Below are 17,118 nucleotides of genomic sequence, written 5' to 3'. Positions count from 1 at the left end.
GAAGAAAAGGAGAGATTCATCCCTAATTGGGAACAAAACATCCTCCAAAATTTGGAAGCAAATTGGGTCCCCCGATCTAACACCATATTAGAGGGAACCCCATGAAACTTCTCAATCTCAGTGACAAACACCTGAGCCAGTGTGTCATGACACAGCTGTGGGGTGACCCGGGACCAGGGGCTCCTTCCCTGTCCCTAACACTAGAGGACACCCTACCTTGCCATACTCCACGGGATACTTCTGAATGTGAAGATTTCACCTCCACCCTTGCCTTATCTCCTGAATTAGCCCTCCATCTGTTCTCTTCCTCCACCCAGGGAGGAGGGGCGCTACTGTGCACCATAGTACACCAACCAGACAAACAAGGTAACACAAACAAGGGTTGACAGAAAACTCCAGGCATACAAAATATTCACTCACATATAACAGAAGAATACACCGGGGCGTGAAGGTAGGTAAATAAATCAAAATAGAGAGGGGATTGTCACACATACAAACCATATGATCTCATCTCCCTCCATTAGCCATGCAGCAAATGCTAGCTCTGACAAGGATTTGTAACAGAGCCCAGATTATAAAGGGGAAAGGAGTGGCTAACCGAGAGCAGCTGCGAGCACAGGGATTTCCAAAATGGCCGATTAACACCTGTTCTGCCAGAAGAAATAACCATATTTAAAATGAAGAAGTGCTTCTTCTCAGCTTCGGAGTAGGAGCAATCAGATGCTGTAGTCTTTTGGCTCCACACTGTTGCGGTAACCCCGTGACAGTACCCCTTCTTCTACTAAGATGCATAAGTACAGGTACAAACAAGAATAGGAAGCATTTAAGGAAGCCAGGATGGATGAACACAGAACTTAAGCACATGCTAAAAAGGAAGAAAAAAATGTTTATAAAATGGAAAGAGGGAGGCATATCTAAAGAAGAATATAATCCTGTCTGCAGAACCAGCAGGGCACAAATCAGATTATCTAAAGCTGACAATGAATTGAGGCTTGCAAGAGATGTCAAAAGCAATAATAAAGGATTTTGGGGATATGTCAAAAGTAAAAGAAAAGTCAAAGATGCTATAGGATTTTTACAGGATGAAAATGATGAAATGGTAAGACAGGATGTTGAGAAGGCCGAACTTTTAAATTCCTATTTTGCATCTGTTTTCTCTCAGAAAGGAAATGTAACATCAACTGTTCTTCACTGTCCTATTAAGGGAATAGAAGAATCCAGGATATCTATAAACAGAAAGATAGTGAGGAAACACTTAGCTAACCTAAATGAATTCAAGTCTCCAGGTCTAGATGAATTACACCCCAGAGTACTGAAGGAGATAGCAGAAGAAATTTTTGAACCCCTCTCCATAATCTTTGAAAATTCTTGGAGAACAGGAGAAGTCCCAGAAGACTGGAGAAGAGCAAATGTTGTTCCTATCTTCAAAAAGGGGAAGAAGGTGGACCCAGGCAACTATAGGCCGGTGAGTCTGACTTCTATACCAGGAAAGATCTTTGAACAAATTATTAAACAACATGTACTGTATGTCAGTACCTGGATAAGAATGAAGTAATTAAACAGAGTCAGCATGGGTTTGTAACTAATAAGTCATGTCAGACTAACTTAATTTCCTTCTATGATGGAATCACTGATTGGGTGGATCATGGAAATGCTGTAGATATAGTATATCTTGACTTCAGCAAAGCATTTGACAAAGTATTGTGAAGGGTTAATACTAAAATCAGAGTTGAAGTTTCGTTTTATCCATTCTCTGTAGGTTTCGTTTCTCCGTTTTTGTTGTTGTAAGATAAATTTTTGTAATTGGCATGGGCTGTCATGAAACCAGACTGTTCTCATCAGGTACAAAGATAAGGGGCTCGGGGGGGGGGGGTGTAAAACTCTGAAGAATATGCCATTATACTACTTTCTACGCTATCTAGGTACGGACATATATGTAGTTTCCGGTTTTCTTGCAATATTATTGGCTTATAAAGTGAAATGATGCTATTGGTACTTGAGAACCTTGCATAATTAAGCAAAAGATTATAAAAGATGTGACTAAAATAAAGGGGCTTAGTGATCTGCCTCGATCCTCCCGTACGGAGACCCCAGTCTCCGTGTGGTCATTTAAGTTGCTAGCAACACTGGAATAATTTGGAAATCACTGGCTCAACCGTGAAGGGTTAATTTAGCCCTCCCTAAATAGCTTCCTCGACAGTATCTCATACAATCCTTATTGAAAAAATGACAAAGTATGGAATGGACAAGGCAACTGTTAGGTGGATTCATAACTGGCTTAGTGATCGGACCCAAAGAGTGGTCGTAAATGGTTGCACATCCAGTTGGAAGAATGTCTCAAGTGGGGTACCACAGGGCTCTGTCCTGGGCCCTGTATTGTTCAACATCTTTATCAACGATGTAGATGAAGGAATTGAGGGTAAACTGATTAAATTTGCTGATGACACAAAGCTAGGAGGGATAGCTAATACTAGAGAAGAGAGAGAGAGGATTCAAAAAGATATAAATAAACTGGAGAAGTGGGCAGCAACTAACAGAATGTTTTTTAACAGGGAAAAATGCAAAGTACTACATCTGGGCAATAAAAATGAAAAAAGCATATACAGAATGGGAGGAATAGGGCTAAGCCACAGCACATGTGAAAAAGACTTGGGTATACTAATAGATCACAGACTGAATATGAGTCAACAGTGTGATGCAGCCGCAAAAAAGGCAAATGCATTTCTAGGATGTATTAACAGAAGCATACAGTCTAGATCACGTGAAGTCATTATTTCCCTTTACTCCTCTTTGGTCAGACCTCATCTGGAATATTGTGTCCAGTTTTGGGCACCACATTTTAAAAAAGACATCAACAAACTGGAGCAAGTTCAGAAAAGAGCAACCAGAATGGTGACCGGTCTGCAAACCCTGTCTTATGAGGAAAGGTTGCAGGATTTGGGATTGTTTAGTTTGCAAAAGAGAAGACTGAGAGGAGACTTAATAGCTGTCTACAAATACCTAAAGGGCTGTCACATTGTAGAAGGATCAACTTTATTCTCATTTGCACAAGGAAAGACTAGAAGCAATGGGATGAAACTGAATGGGAGGAGACACAGATTAGATATTAGAAAAAACTTTTTGACAGTTAGAGTGATCAATGAGTGGAACAAGCTGTCACGAGAAGTGGTGAGTTCTCCTTCAATGGAAGTCTTCAAACAGAGGCTGGACAGACATCTGACTGGGATGATTTAGCAAATCCTGCTTTGAGCAGGGGGTTGGACCAGATGGCCCAGGAGGTCCCTTCCAACTCTACGATTCTATGATTCTATGATTCTATGAATTTCCCTGAAGGACCAACAGGGGCATCCCCTTGAGCCTTCAATACCTCACCTTCAGTTTCAGAACACACTGTGGAGACGATCACCCCTTCTTGTAAAATAGGGTTAGCATCATAAGCACTCCCACCCCTAGGGAAACTCAGAGACAAAACATCTGCTTTGATATTCTTAATCGCACGATGGTAAGTGACCTCAAAATTAACCTGGATTTGGGTGATCCCTGTATAGACAGATCCTGGGTGTGGGTGATCCATCCTGGATGTGGGTGATCCCTGGGCAAACGGATCCTGGATGTGGGTGATCCCTATGCAGACAGATCCTGGGTGTGGGTGATCCCTGACTAGAGGGCCAGGAACTTTTTGCGATATACCTCAGGAGTAAGCTGATATTTCCTGGGCCTTTTTGATGGCTTCACAGTCTTGATTTTGATCTTGATGGAGAGGGCCAAACAGCTCCTGAGCTTTGCCTCATAGTTCAAGGGTTAAATATCTGTCCCACTAGTCCTCAGGCAACAAGTACTGCTAGCAGGCCTTTTCAAACCATCTAAAAATGTGTCCAGATCCGCAACCTTGTACATGATAGGAAAATGCTCAGGAAGGGGTTTAAAGGTGGAGATATTACTGGACTCACTCTTCAGTGGGGTAGATGGCTCCATCTGGAGTGGCGCTAACTCCAGCTGATACTGAAGCTCGGCTTGTCGCTCAGCAGCCTCTCAGTCAGCTTGGCCCTGACGCTCTTGTGCTGCAACATCTCGCTCTTGGTATTGCTGAATGAGCCTCAGCTATCCATAACGATCATCTGCACTAAATTACAATGAGGCGATCTGCAGGTGGGGGTCCAAGCTACTATCATTGCTGCTATGGATGATATCTACAGGTAGGACCTCTGCAGCTGCGCCTTTGCTGGCCTTCCCTTCATCAGAGCTCAGTGGCGAGCTTGCTCTGAATCAACCTGCAGCAGATCAGTAATCATTTGCTGCCTGGTTTTGTCAATCTGTCTCATCGTGCAGAGAGCAGTAAAAACCTCCTTGGTCAGTTGTTTTTACCAGGCCTCCCCAACTGCAGCCATAATTGCTAAACAAAAGATAGAACAGAAAAACAAGAGAGGGCGGAGGAGTGTAACTGTCACATGTACAGTATTGTCCCAGGTAAAAAACATAACGCTGAGTCTGATCCTCATAACTCTGCACAGAATCCTTACAAGAAACGTACAAGTTTTCAGTGACAGAGATGATTTCTAAAACCAGATCACTGATGCTCTGTAATATCCCACTGCTGCCACCAATTGTCAAAGATCACAGCCTGAGCGGTCTCGCAGATCCTCCCACTGTCACCTTTTTTGTCATGAACAATTCTCTGTTGAGCCCTTTTCTGGGCAGCTGCGGGCTGCTATTTTTTGGCTGGGGGGTCACTATCCTGAGACTACCAGCCACCTTCAGTATGCTTTAGCAAGGCTGGTTCTCAAAAATGAGGGGAACCCATGCCGTTTTTTTAACTATTTAAATAATTTGAAAAAAACAGCGTGGTGACTGCTCTATTCTTGATAACCAGCCTTACTGAAGCTGACTGCTGAGGGTTGCAGCCCCTTGCTGTGTGTTTTACCTGGCTGGTTATAGAAAATACAGGGGAACCGTGCAGGCGGCCGGTGATGGTATTAGCGGCAGCAGGCATTGGCTAATGGGAATAATAGTTCCATCAGTTACCGCCTGCTTTCATTGTTATTATTTGAATATAACTCTCTTCATTCTCCCCTGCTTGCACTGATTGTCGGCAGAGCAGGGGAGAATGATGAGATCCGTCTTCAGCACCCAGCACCAGGTAACAGCACTAACTGTAATGCTTCTTCCCGGGCGCCCATCCATCTGGTACTGATGCAGCACACAGGGGTCAAACGGTTGCCACATACGTGCAACAAGTATTACACACAGTGGCGTAACTACAAAGTTATGGGCCCCGGTGCGAAGTTTCAAATGGGGCCCCCCATGCCAAAATACATGCACATCTCCGCTCCGTACACCTCGTACACACGCGGCTCCACTCTGTACACCTCATACACACACGGCTCCGCTCCGTACAACTCGTACACACGCGGCTCCACTCCGTACACCTCGTACACATGCGGCTCCGCTCCATACACCTCATACACATGCGGCTCCGCTCCATACACCTCGTACACATGCGGCTCCGCTCCGTACACCTCACACACACTCGGCTCCGCTCCGTACACCTCGCACACACTCGGCTCAGCTCCGTACACCTCGTACACACACGTGGCTATGCTCCGTACACCTCGTACACACACGGCTCCGCTCCGTACACCTCGTACACACTCGGCTCCGCTCCGTACACCTCGAACACAAATGGCTCCGCTCTGTACACCTCGTACACATGTAGGGAAGGTGACCTGACGGACGGACTAGTCAGAGTGAAGAAGGAAAGGTTTGCACAGTGTAGGTAGGTGTCAGTTATTACAGTGGGGAAACAGCTAGGAAAGTGTAGTGGACGTGCAGTACCTTGGGTTGACCATTAGATGGCAGGGAGGAGTGTGAGCAAAGGACTTGACATCAGCTTAGGGCTTTAGAAACCGTTGGTCATGGGGGGCGTGGTTACAGTGACAGGGGACCGGGAGAGCTATAAATACTGAGGGAGGGTTCCAGAAGGTTCCAGTCCCCAGGGGGAGCTCCAGTGACAGGAGGACTGCGACAGTCTGTGTGCTGTGAGGAGAATCTAAACCAGGGGGACTGAGGAGAGAGAACGTCAGGGGGTGGTCCTGACAGGAAGAACCACAGAAGGGACGAGGCACTGGGTGTGAGACACCGTATTTGACACGACGACTGATCAGTGGAAGCGCTGTTGGTTTACGGGCCTAAGGCGGCCACAGTGACGGACCTGTCAGGAGCGTCGACGAGTGAAGAGGGGACGGTGTATGCACACGCGTCCCCAGTACAGAGTATGGTGTGTAAGAAGTGGCCCTGGAAACAGGGCCGTGAGGTAAAGAAAGTGCGGTGTGCTCTGAGGCCGTCAGATGGACGGCAAGTGACATAAACTTGGACCTGTTGCACCCAGAATCTGCCTCCATCTTGTCTCTGTTTTATCTCTGCGCGGTGAGAAGGGAGGGACCACCCCCCCAGCTCGGCCACTGACCCTACACACACACAGCTCCTCTCCGTACACCTCGAACATATGGCTCTACTCACCTTGTACACACGCAGCTCTGCTCCGTACACCTTGTACACACACAGCTCCTCTCCGTACACCTCGAACATATGGCTCTACTCACCTTGTACACACGCAGCTCCGCTCCATACACACACGGCTCCGCTCCACACACATCTTCGCTACGTACACCTCGTACACACGCGGCTCCACACACCTCGTACACACACATCTTCGCTACGTACACCTCGTACACACCCGGCTCTGCTACATCCACCCTGTAAAGCCCTCCTGACCCCACACAGAAACTTCCCTCATTCAGCACCATGACAACCAGCACAGCAGAGTCCTGCAGACACTAAGGCCCCTGATCATGTGACCCCTGACTCCTCCCCTCCTGTGACCTCATCACAGGTCCTGTGCGCACAGGAAAGGACGTCATTGCAGGCTGTGGGGGGCTGCGGTGGGTCTCTCTGGGAGGGCGATAATGGGGTGCATGGGGGCGTGATGACCGCTGCGACTGTGGTAGCTACGCCCCTGATTACACACATGGACATTGACATCTCTGCTGCCATTTTTTCAGGTGCTGTAAAAATCAGGACGTGTGAAATCGGCTTTCGGCCGATTATTTGGGAACTCACAGTTATCAAATGGCAGAAATACAACTGACTCCAATTCATGGAATACACAGTATCTGTTACTTGTTCCGGTCACTGCCAACTACACAGTAACCCCAGAAAGATCATTTGCTACCACCACCCATCAATTATACAGACCAACTGGACACCGGTTTCCGGGAGCGTATATGGCGTCTGGGTGCAATTTGCATGACAAAAGAAACAGATCTATTACATTTTATATTTAATCCAGAAAGATAGGCAGTGTTTATAAAGCAGACAAAAGATTTTACAAAGGGGACAAAGCAATACAGCTTCTACAATTACATAAGATAAAGAAGAAAAAGTACCAAACCCTGGTCACAATAATGGCTCATAGCTTAGCAAAGGGAAGCTCTGTGATTAATGTCCGGTGCAGCTTGGGTCAAGCCTACACGGCGATGTATCTTTCATCTTTGAGCGCAGCTCATAATTGGCATCTGCCTTCTAGTAGCTTCTAAGCTATGCCTGTGTGGGGAGGTTGAGCTGGGTACGGTTCTGTCTGTAATGGAGACAGAGAGATTGACAGAGGGTGTCATGTGGCAGACTGCCCATCAGAGGTCACTAGAGAGCACCGTAGGCAGTGATTATGTAACAGTCATTTGAGTGTTACATAACTGCCAGAGGTCAAGGTGACTCTGATTGGGCAGAGGTGACTATCAGGTGACAGAGGGTGGGGCTACCTGGTCTGTCTGAATTAATACTGAGGTAAGCTTCCAGAAGCTTCAGTCAGACAGGGGAGCTCACAGGTTAGGAGAGTCTGTCACACAAAGGAGACCCCTCAGAGACTTTGGACAGTGGAAACGGTCACGGGGGGTGACCCTATAGGACATTGGTCACAGGCAGAGACGGCCTGTGAGGACCTGGATTATTGGTGGACTTTGTAAGGTGAAACGCCGTGGTGGATTGGCCTAGGGCAGCCACGGCGGATAGAGCCACGAAGTACGCCTGACGGAGAAAGTGTACAAGTGAAGGTACCCAGGCCTGTCTACAGGAGGATAACAGTGTGAAACATCTGTCGTGTTTTGTTCTGGTCGTCGTGAGGGCGGCCAATAAAAGCAAACCTGTTGAATACAATTCCTGCCTCTGTCTCGTGCCTGTCGACGTCAAGAAGCGGGTCACCCCCCATTCCTGTGAGTACAGCACACCTCCGCCGCCTATCTGCACTAACACCAGCAGCACCACCACCCAATTGCCATTCCTCCCTCGCCACCGACCCTACATTTTGGCGTAGTCGGCAGGATCCATCGCCGCAAATACAACATCTTCAGCGGTAAGCCTGCCCCAGAAGAATCAAAGGACCCTAAGCTGTGTGGGTTGAAGATTTTATTTTTCCCTTTGGATTACAAAAATTGGACTGTGAATTGCTGGATTTCTGGAGTGAAAAAGGCCTTGTTAAAAATGGCTGTGGCAATTTGGCGCCAAAATGAAGCACAGGAGTTTGCAGCCACCTTGGACCTCCAGGAACAGCTGCTAGAGGAGCTGTTGCCGACCGTCCGTGCAGAGTCATCGGGCCTGGAGGCTGGCCCTGCTGGACGACGGGGTGAAGAACATCTGCTGCTGGAGGAGCTGCGGGATGGACTGTCGGGAGCCGCGGTGCCGGGGAAGGTGAGCTTTACTCCGACTCAGCTGGTGGCACCGCAGGCAGATCCCGCCCCCATGCCCCGTGTACGAGACACCGGCCCCTGGCCGCCCCACCTGACCTCTCGTTCTTCAGCGACCCCGTCCCCGCCTCAGACCGCCGCGGCCTACTCACCGGCATCCACGGCCGCCGCTGCTCCATCCGTGGCCCCTGCTGCGGCCTTCTTGCCGGAGCTCGCGGCCACCTTGATCCCTGCTGCGGCCTGCTCCGCGGCCTACCCGATGATGCCTGTGGCCGCCTCTGTCCCTTCCGTGACTCTGGGTGCGGCCTGCTCCCCAATGTCCGCGGCCGCCTCTGCCCCGTTCTTGACCCCGACTGCGGCCCGCCCACTGGACTCTGCGGCCTACGCCAGACCCTCTGCCTGGGTTGCGGAGATTATTGAACAGAAGGAGGCCAAAGAGTGGGAGGTGTGGGCACTGCTCTGCTACACGAGAAGGGAGAGGCAGCCATGACTACCCCTCAATCATATGGGCGGCTTGTACATGCTAACACCGCTAAAGACTACGGGTTCATCTGGGACCTCGCCACCTGCCACAAAGACTACCTCAAAGTGACCCCCATCAGACATGAACGGGCTCTGCGGGAGGGAGACCCGGTCTCCTATTACAACGAATACTGCCCCTGCGGCTGCTTTGCGGTAGCGGTCATCACCTACTCTGAGGGGTATGAGCCCTCCACCTCCGCCGCCTATCTGCACTAACACCAGCAGCACCATCACCCAATTGCCATTCCTCCCTCGCCACCGACCCTACACCCGCACAGCTCCTCTTGATGACCTCATGTGAGGTGGAATCCCTCCCAGATATGACAGGTGAAGCATCATCTATCAGGCAATTATTCAATTGTAGGGACCCTAGTGGCCCGACACTGAGGTGAATGCATGATGTCCATCCCTCTGCTACAATGATAAAAATCTACTGTATAGCTCATAAATTTTAAATCCACATGTGGCGCCCCTGCGGTACGGCCGCCACAATGGTATCGCCTCCCTATCCAGCGGTGGTATCATGTCTGGAAGTAAATGGAGCTCCCTACACTAGGTAAACCACGCATCCACACACAAGCCTGATCCCTCACCAGAAGGGGGTAACACAAGCACCTAGTTTAGAGGGTGACTGCCTCTTCTGGCTTGGGGGGGAGAGAGAGCAGTGTAATGTAGTGTCAGGAAGGAAAGGGAAGAAGATACACAAGGAAACAGGAGTTTCCAGGGTTGGAGCTTTTGAAGGTTCACCGTAGGATTACCCCGAGAGAAGGACACCTGAGTCCTGGGCTACGAGGGATTGCAAATCCTGAGAGCAAAATCTGGAGACCGAGGGACTGCAGGTCCTACGGCCACTCTTTCAACACCAATAGTACCCCATTACAGAGGGCTCAGAGCTGGGGCTGAGAGAATAGCTTGCAAAGAGCTCACATTGCATGCTGGCTGGAGCGGCTGGAGAGCAGACAAGCAGGGAGCACAGATCAGCTCAGAAGCTGTTGAATCTCCAAACAGATGGGCACAGAAAGGAAGGCTTATTCTACCCCTATAGTGGAGAGGACCCCAGATGCTTCCAGACTGGCTTGGCCCTGGACCTGGTGACCAGTACCCCTGGATTCTACTTGCCATCCATCAGTAAAGGTAAAGACTGAATTCATTCACCTCCTTGCTTCTTTCTGCTGCACTGCTCACTACAACCCACATCATCACCCCAGGGGCCCGCTCCTGCTGGGGGGGAGTGATCCACCTTGCTGCACTATCCCCTGGGGACCCCACTTGCAGCGCTGGCCATCCCTGGCCCGACACCTCAGCTGGCATCACGTTAAACCATAACCTATTATCCCTTGTATATACTGCCCTTTCACTTGTCCGGTCAGGGCTATGGTGCTGGGCAATCGCCACAGTGATATCCCTTGATAAGAACTGAATGAGTTAAATGAATTCTGCTGAACTTTATCTTTTCTTCGAGGAGATGTCTCAGACATCTCCCTTGTGAACCAAGGTCAAATATTTCCTGCTTACATGGCAAAGCTGTTGTAGAAATAACTATTTTTCTTTTCTTTATTGCGCATGTCTGTAAATATCTAAATTCCTTATCATAAAAGGGGAAAGCTTGACTGAGGGGGGCAGAGGCGCTCAGCAGGCATCCCGAGTTGTATTATACAGCTTGTGTCTGTGTAATTCTTCTCGACGGGGCAATCAATTAGAGACATATGGTGTCCTACACCCAAGAACATCGGTCCTTTGGATGAAAGAAGTATCTGAGGGATCCCGACACCCTGATAGACTGCCTGCCTGGCTACTGAGTACCCCGGCCCCCATGACCGCGACACACACAAACCCCAATATCGGAGATGGCATGTCTACGAACCCTCTGGCTGCAGATTCAAACAAGCGCTTTCAAGTCAAGATGCTTCATCCCTTGGACAAAGTCTCTCCACTTCTCTTCCCCCTATGTACACTAATCTCAAACTGGCTGTCTTTTCCCCAGCAGCCATCCTGTTCACCACAATAGATATCCTGCTTCAATCACCTGAGCACTGAAGGGAGTCTCTGGCTTTAAAAGGACCTTGAATGGTTAGCTGTTCCCAGGGCCAGACTGGCCATTTGGCAATTCTGGCAAATGCCAGAAGGGCCTGTCTGGTCATAGGCTGCTTTGGCTGCTACCTTGTTAACAGAATCGGTGTTCTCAAGACACCCATGCTGCTAAGAGATGTGACGGAGCACAAAGTCACCAAAAATCCATCACTTATCCCAGCAGGTCATGGGAATCATTAATACTATTGGTAATTGCTTTCCTTCATCCAAGGTAATATTAGTAATATATTTCATCTGGTGCTTGGGGACGGGGAGAACATGGGCCTGTGTGATTTCAAATGCCAGGGCTGAATTTCAGGCCCAGTCCGTACCTGGCTGTTCCTATCTTAATTAGTGTGTGAAAGGAGTGGGGAGGTGAATGCCCCTCTCTGGAGATGTTATGGATATTCATTTTTTATGACAAAAGAGAAGTGGCTAAAGAGTGAGGAAAGGGAGCAGTGGCAACGTGCAGAAAGGAAAGAGGTCTGCTATGTTGACAAATTTTATTTCAGGATGAAGATGATGTTTTGTCAGGGGAGGTGGGCCAATATTCAGGGCTCTCTCCATTAATTTCTAGGAGAGCTCTGAAACTTATGAAGTAATTGCCATTGTCAATCATGACAGCTTCTGTATAAATTAATGAAGACAGCGGCACTTGTGCTTCCAGCTCTGACAACAGCCACATTGATGTCTCATTCTGAGACAGATGCCTGCCCCACCACCCTCATATATTATACACCATTAATGTTACAGATGGGAACACCCCTCTAGCGATGCAATAAAACCCCTGAGTCGGCATACCCGCCAATGCTGGAAATAGACCTTTGGATTTCTGGATTTGCCGGTGCCATACATGTTTTGCAGGGAATTTGCCATGATAAATATAGAAGTATAAACTACGTAAGATGTCCGGAACACAAAAACATCAAGTCGCGATAAAACCTCTTCATTCAGAGATTCATTGCCCATGCATTTGGGGATTACGTCACTTGTAGTGTTGGAGTAGGTGCACATAATAAGCATTTCCCAGATTTCCCTCAGAAGGTCGTCATCTGGGTATTTTATGGGGTTTACACTGTACAAATAATCCCTGAACCCCGGGATATCTCCTTGATGACCAGCAAGCGACAAACTTCCATTAAATGTTGTTCTTATTCCGAGACGTTGTAATTCTGACACCCGGGAGAAGAAGGAAGACATAATCCACATTTTAGGTCTCAGTTTTGGAAGGGCAAATATATGGACAAATGTGTCTGCATAGTTTATACTTAAGAACGCAATGGTCACGTTCGCTGAGCTTTTATCGATTGTCTCAACCATTTCTGTAGCAGATTTTAATGAGCTGGAGGGATTCTCCTTAAATTCAATGAAGAAAGCCACACAACCACCGGATCGTAAAATTTCCATTTTAAATGTCTCACCGGCGATTCGTCCCGTGTCATCATCAGATACAAGAATTCCAACCCATTTCCAATGAAAATATTTTACCAGTTGTACAATAGCATCAATTTCAGATAACTCATTGGCTGCCGCCTGGTAGAACGTTGGAAACTGATCGCTTGTTCTAAATAAAGAGGTCATGCTGCCGTAACTTATCTGTCAGGATAAGAGAACAATATGTTATACAAACCAAGACACATGAAATCTGGAACAAATACGACATATTTAGTGGTCTAATTTCATTCTGAAAAGGATTTATTACCCTCCATGGTGGATCCGAGCCACAGCTATCCTTTATCGGACCTCAATGACTCTATCCATAATGATGGCTGTAAGGTGGCTCTCCTTGGTAAGTAATTCAAGTTTGACAGACACCTGAGGCTCCCGTGGGACTCCCTACTTTAGGTGGAGGATTTTTGGGTCACTGCTAAAGATTTAGATAATTGACCTACTCTTATGTTTTATGTTTCTGTGAAATGGAAGTAAAATATTATGACAAAGACTATAAAACCACCAGTGAGGATAATTTTTTCGAGCGGGGACCTCTCTCCTATTGTCACACAATGTGTAGGAAAGGCTAAGTGCAACATGAAGGGATAAGGGAAAGGGAACCAAACACTAGGAAAGGGGGGAGTGGAGACCCCTATGCACATTTAACGTCACCCTGTCTGCCCTATATAATTTCCGCACCTATCACTGAACAGGATACCTAATCCATGCCTGGCCCTGGTGATAAGCCCTGCATCGGGGAGGACAGGATGGGCAATAGTCAATCCCCACTACCACTAAAGACAGATGGGATAAACAAACAAGGGAAACACTTAGCTTGAGTAGAAGACTCAGAGACACGGACATCCTCCAAACTCCAGAGAGGAAGATAGATGACTGCTATAGCTCCAAGCCTCAACAGGGAAAGGGAAATGGAAATAGGAATATCACCCACAACTTCAAGCAGCAAGTTGGAAGTTATAAACACCCTGGTCCAGGTATGTCAACTAGAGCCGGGGGAACGTTGCCACTAGGTACTAGAGTCAGAAGAACCAGTAAGAAGTCACTAAAGAAAACTGCTGAGTCCTTCTGCAGTCAGATGCAGAGCGACGGTCCGCAGCCTCTGATACACCCGTGACAGTACCCCCCCTTCTACGAGTGGCTTCTGGACACTCAGGACCAGGTTTCTCAGGACAAGAAGTGTGGAACAAACGAACCATCCTGGAGGCGTTCACCTCTAATGCAGAAACTCACATTCTTTCCTGCGGACCATAACCCTTCCAGTGCACCATGTACTGTAGGGAACAACGTTGGAGGCGAGAATCTACAATCCTCGCAAATTAAAACTCTAGGTTTCCATCAACCATTATTGGAGCAGGCGGTAGGGGTGAGGGCTCAAGGGGTTCCACATATCTCTTGAGCTGTGAAAAACATTGTAAATCTCAAGAGCTTGCTGTAGCTCAAGACAAAATGCTGCTGGACCAATGACGGCGGTTATCTTATAGGGACCAATGAATCTAGGTCCCAACTTCCAGGAAGGAACCCTTAAGCTGAAATTTCTGACAGACAACCACACAAAATCAAAATCATTCACATTCAGTTCCGGACCGGGTACGTGTTTACTGACAGTCATACATTTATAACTGTCTTTCATGACCCTTTTAGGAACAGGTAGTGGCAAAATAGGACCAGATGGACAGGTATGCGGTACTTTACAATGTGTGCAAACACTGCAGGCAGACACTTGTTCGACCACATCCCGATGCAACCTCAACCACCAAAAACGGCGAAAATGGAGGTCCGCGGTTGCCTTACCACCTGGGTGGCCATCAAGTACAGAGTCATGATATTCTCTAGCTACTTTGCGGCGCAATTTATACAGCACGAACAACATCCCCAAGGGGCAACCCAACTGCGTGGGTTACTCTAACTCCACAAGTATAGGTTTGCCCTCGGACCTTCCCTCCAACACTGGGATCATATCCAAGAAAGAAGGATCAGAAGCAGGTGTCTTTACCATCTGTCCTGCAGGCATCTATCCACCCGAATAGCCAAGGGCATGGCAGCCTCCAGTGACACAGGAGTTTCATACACTGCTAATGCATCCTTTAACCTTTCAGTGAGGCCCTGAAGCAAATGGCTTCTGAGAGCCTGGTTATTCCATTTGGTATCAGTTGACCACCCGTGGAATTCAGAGCTATAAGTCTCCACTGCATGATTCCCTTGCTGAATGCGATGCAGCTTGGATTCAGCCAAGGAAATACAAAAAACTTGTCCCTTCCCCAAGAAAACCTGTCCAGGAGGGCAATTTGGGGTTCAAGCTGGACCAGCCAACCCGCAGTGTCCCCCACAATAGGAGCCTGCAGCATCTGCCGTTGCTGCTGGATCTCATAACGAAGGTCAGTCACCTCCAGCGACAACATCTGCTGCTGCTCTGCTAGCACAGCAATGGGATCCATGAACCCAGCAAAAGAAAAAAAACACACAGAAAAAACAAACAACAAAAAAAACAAGTGTCAGGTGTTTTTTTTTGTTTTGTTTTTTTCTTTTGCAAACGTGAACGGTGGGTGATAACGTCACGCAATGGGTAGGAAAGGTTAAGTGCAACACAAAGGGATAAGGGAAAGGGAGCCAAATACTAGGGAAGGGGTAGTGGAGACCCCTAGGCAGATCTAATATCACCCTGGCTGCTCTATCGTACCTTTATAGGTTCTACACTTATCGTCGAGCAGTATTCCTAATCCCTGCCTGACCCTGGCAATAAGCCCTGCAGTGGAAAGGACAGGATGACACCAGTCAATCCCCACTACTGCTAAAGACAGATGGAATAAACAAACAAGGGAAACACATAGCTTTTGTAGACTCAGAGAGAAAAACAGATGTCCTCCAAACATCTGAGACAAAGATATCTCACTGCTATAGCTCCAATCCTCAACAGGCAAATGGAGACAGCAATATCACCCGCAACTTCCAGCAGCAAGCTGGAAGTTATAAACACCTGATGTGTCAACTAGAGCAAGGGGAAGGTTGCCACTGGGTCCTAGAGTCAGAAGGACCAATAAGAAGTCAGTAAAGCACACTGCTGAAACCTTCTGCAGTCATATTCAGAGGGATAGTCTACAGAATCTGATACACCCATGACACCTGTACAGTGATGCAGCATTGTTTCTTAATTAGCCAAACGTTTATTTTTAGCAAGCCAGAAAGCACAGACTGTTATCTATATGTTGACTTTTGAATTTTTGTGTCTCTTTCAGGTTGGTCGAGAAAACAAACTTTTGCTTGTGTAAGCCTGTAACATTGAGATGTAAGTTGACATTTGATGTAACATTATGTGCTCTTATCCTTGATGACTAGTGATGTTTGCTGATTTGCTAATTATACATTGTCTAGGCCAGATAGTTTGTTAACTTTTTAGATTAGGAAAAACTAGGCAAATAGATCTCCATTCTTCCCCTTTTATTTGTGAATACTGGATGAACGACACTTTTTAATTGTAAAAAGAGGTTTCATGCCTCTTTATAGAGAGACAGAGATTCAGCCAAGACATCCAGAGAGTATCTACAGGACAGCTGCCAATATATCATTGCTCCATCATTTATCATTCCACAGGTTACCAGCTTAGGGGACCTCGGCTGGAAGAATAGAGATCTGCTCTATTGACCATCGCTAAATCATGGATACATTTGTGAAAACAAGGTTGGGCCCTACCAGTCACCTCGAACCTATGAATACATTTGGAGAAAGCCAGGATTGATACCCAACGGTGTCCTCGCTCCATGGAAATGTTCGGAGAAGCCAGGTTGTGACCCTCCGGTCAACTGGCCTTGTACCTGAAAGGACTGTCATCTTCCTATGCTTGTCGTTGCCTAATGTCTGGGGGCGTGCCGCAGGTGGGGTAATCGACCTTGAAAGACCTGAAGTAACAGCTGCTATTATCCTGGCAAGTCAGCGGAAGGGTGAGACTCTGTCATGTGCACCATCTTGGGTATTGTGCAGAGACTGTTCTACATGTTAGCTGCCTGTTTTTTGGTTCAATAAAGTATTTCCATACTGTGTTACCCTCACCCTGTGTTGTCTGAGTAGCACTATGCCCACATTAAAATGAGACCAGGAGTGTGGTGGGACGATCTCTATGTGCAGGGTCCTCTGTCGTGTAGAGTGTCACCTCTTATGTGCAGGGTCCTCTCTCCTGTAGTGTCATCTCATAAGGGCAGGGTCCTCTATCCTGTAGAGTGTCAGCTTCTATGTGCAGTGTCCTCTCTCCTGTATAGTGTCAGCTCTTATGGCTATGGTCTTCTCTCCGCTACAGTGTAAGCTCTTATAGCTAGGGTCCTCTCTCCATTAGAGTGTCAGCTTTTAT

The sequence above is a fragment of the Dendrobates tinctorius genome, unplaced genomic scaffold (genome assembly GCF_039654945.1).
Source record: "Dendrobates tinctorius isolate UK_male_01 unplaced genomic scaffold, ASM3965494v1 ptg000332l, whole genome shotgun sequence".
NCBI lineage: Eukaryota > Metazoa > Chordata > Amphibia > Anura > Dendrobatidae > Dendrobates > Dendrobates tinctorius.
The sequence above is the reverse complement of the archived record's forward strand: the minus strand, read 5'-3'. Positions refer to the sequence as shown.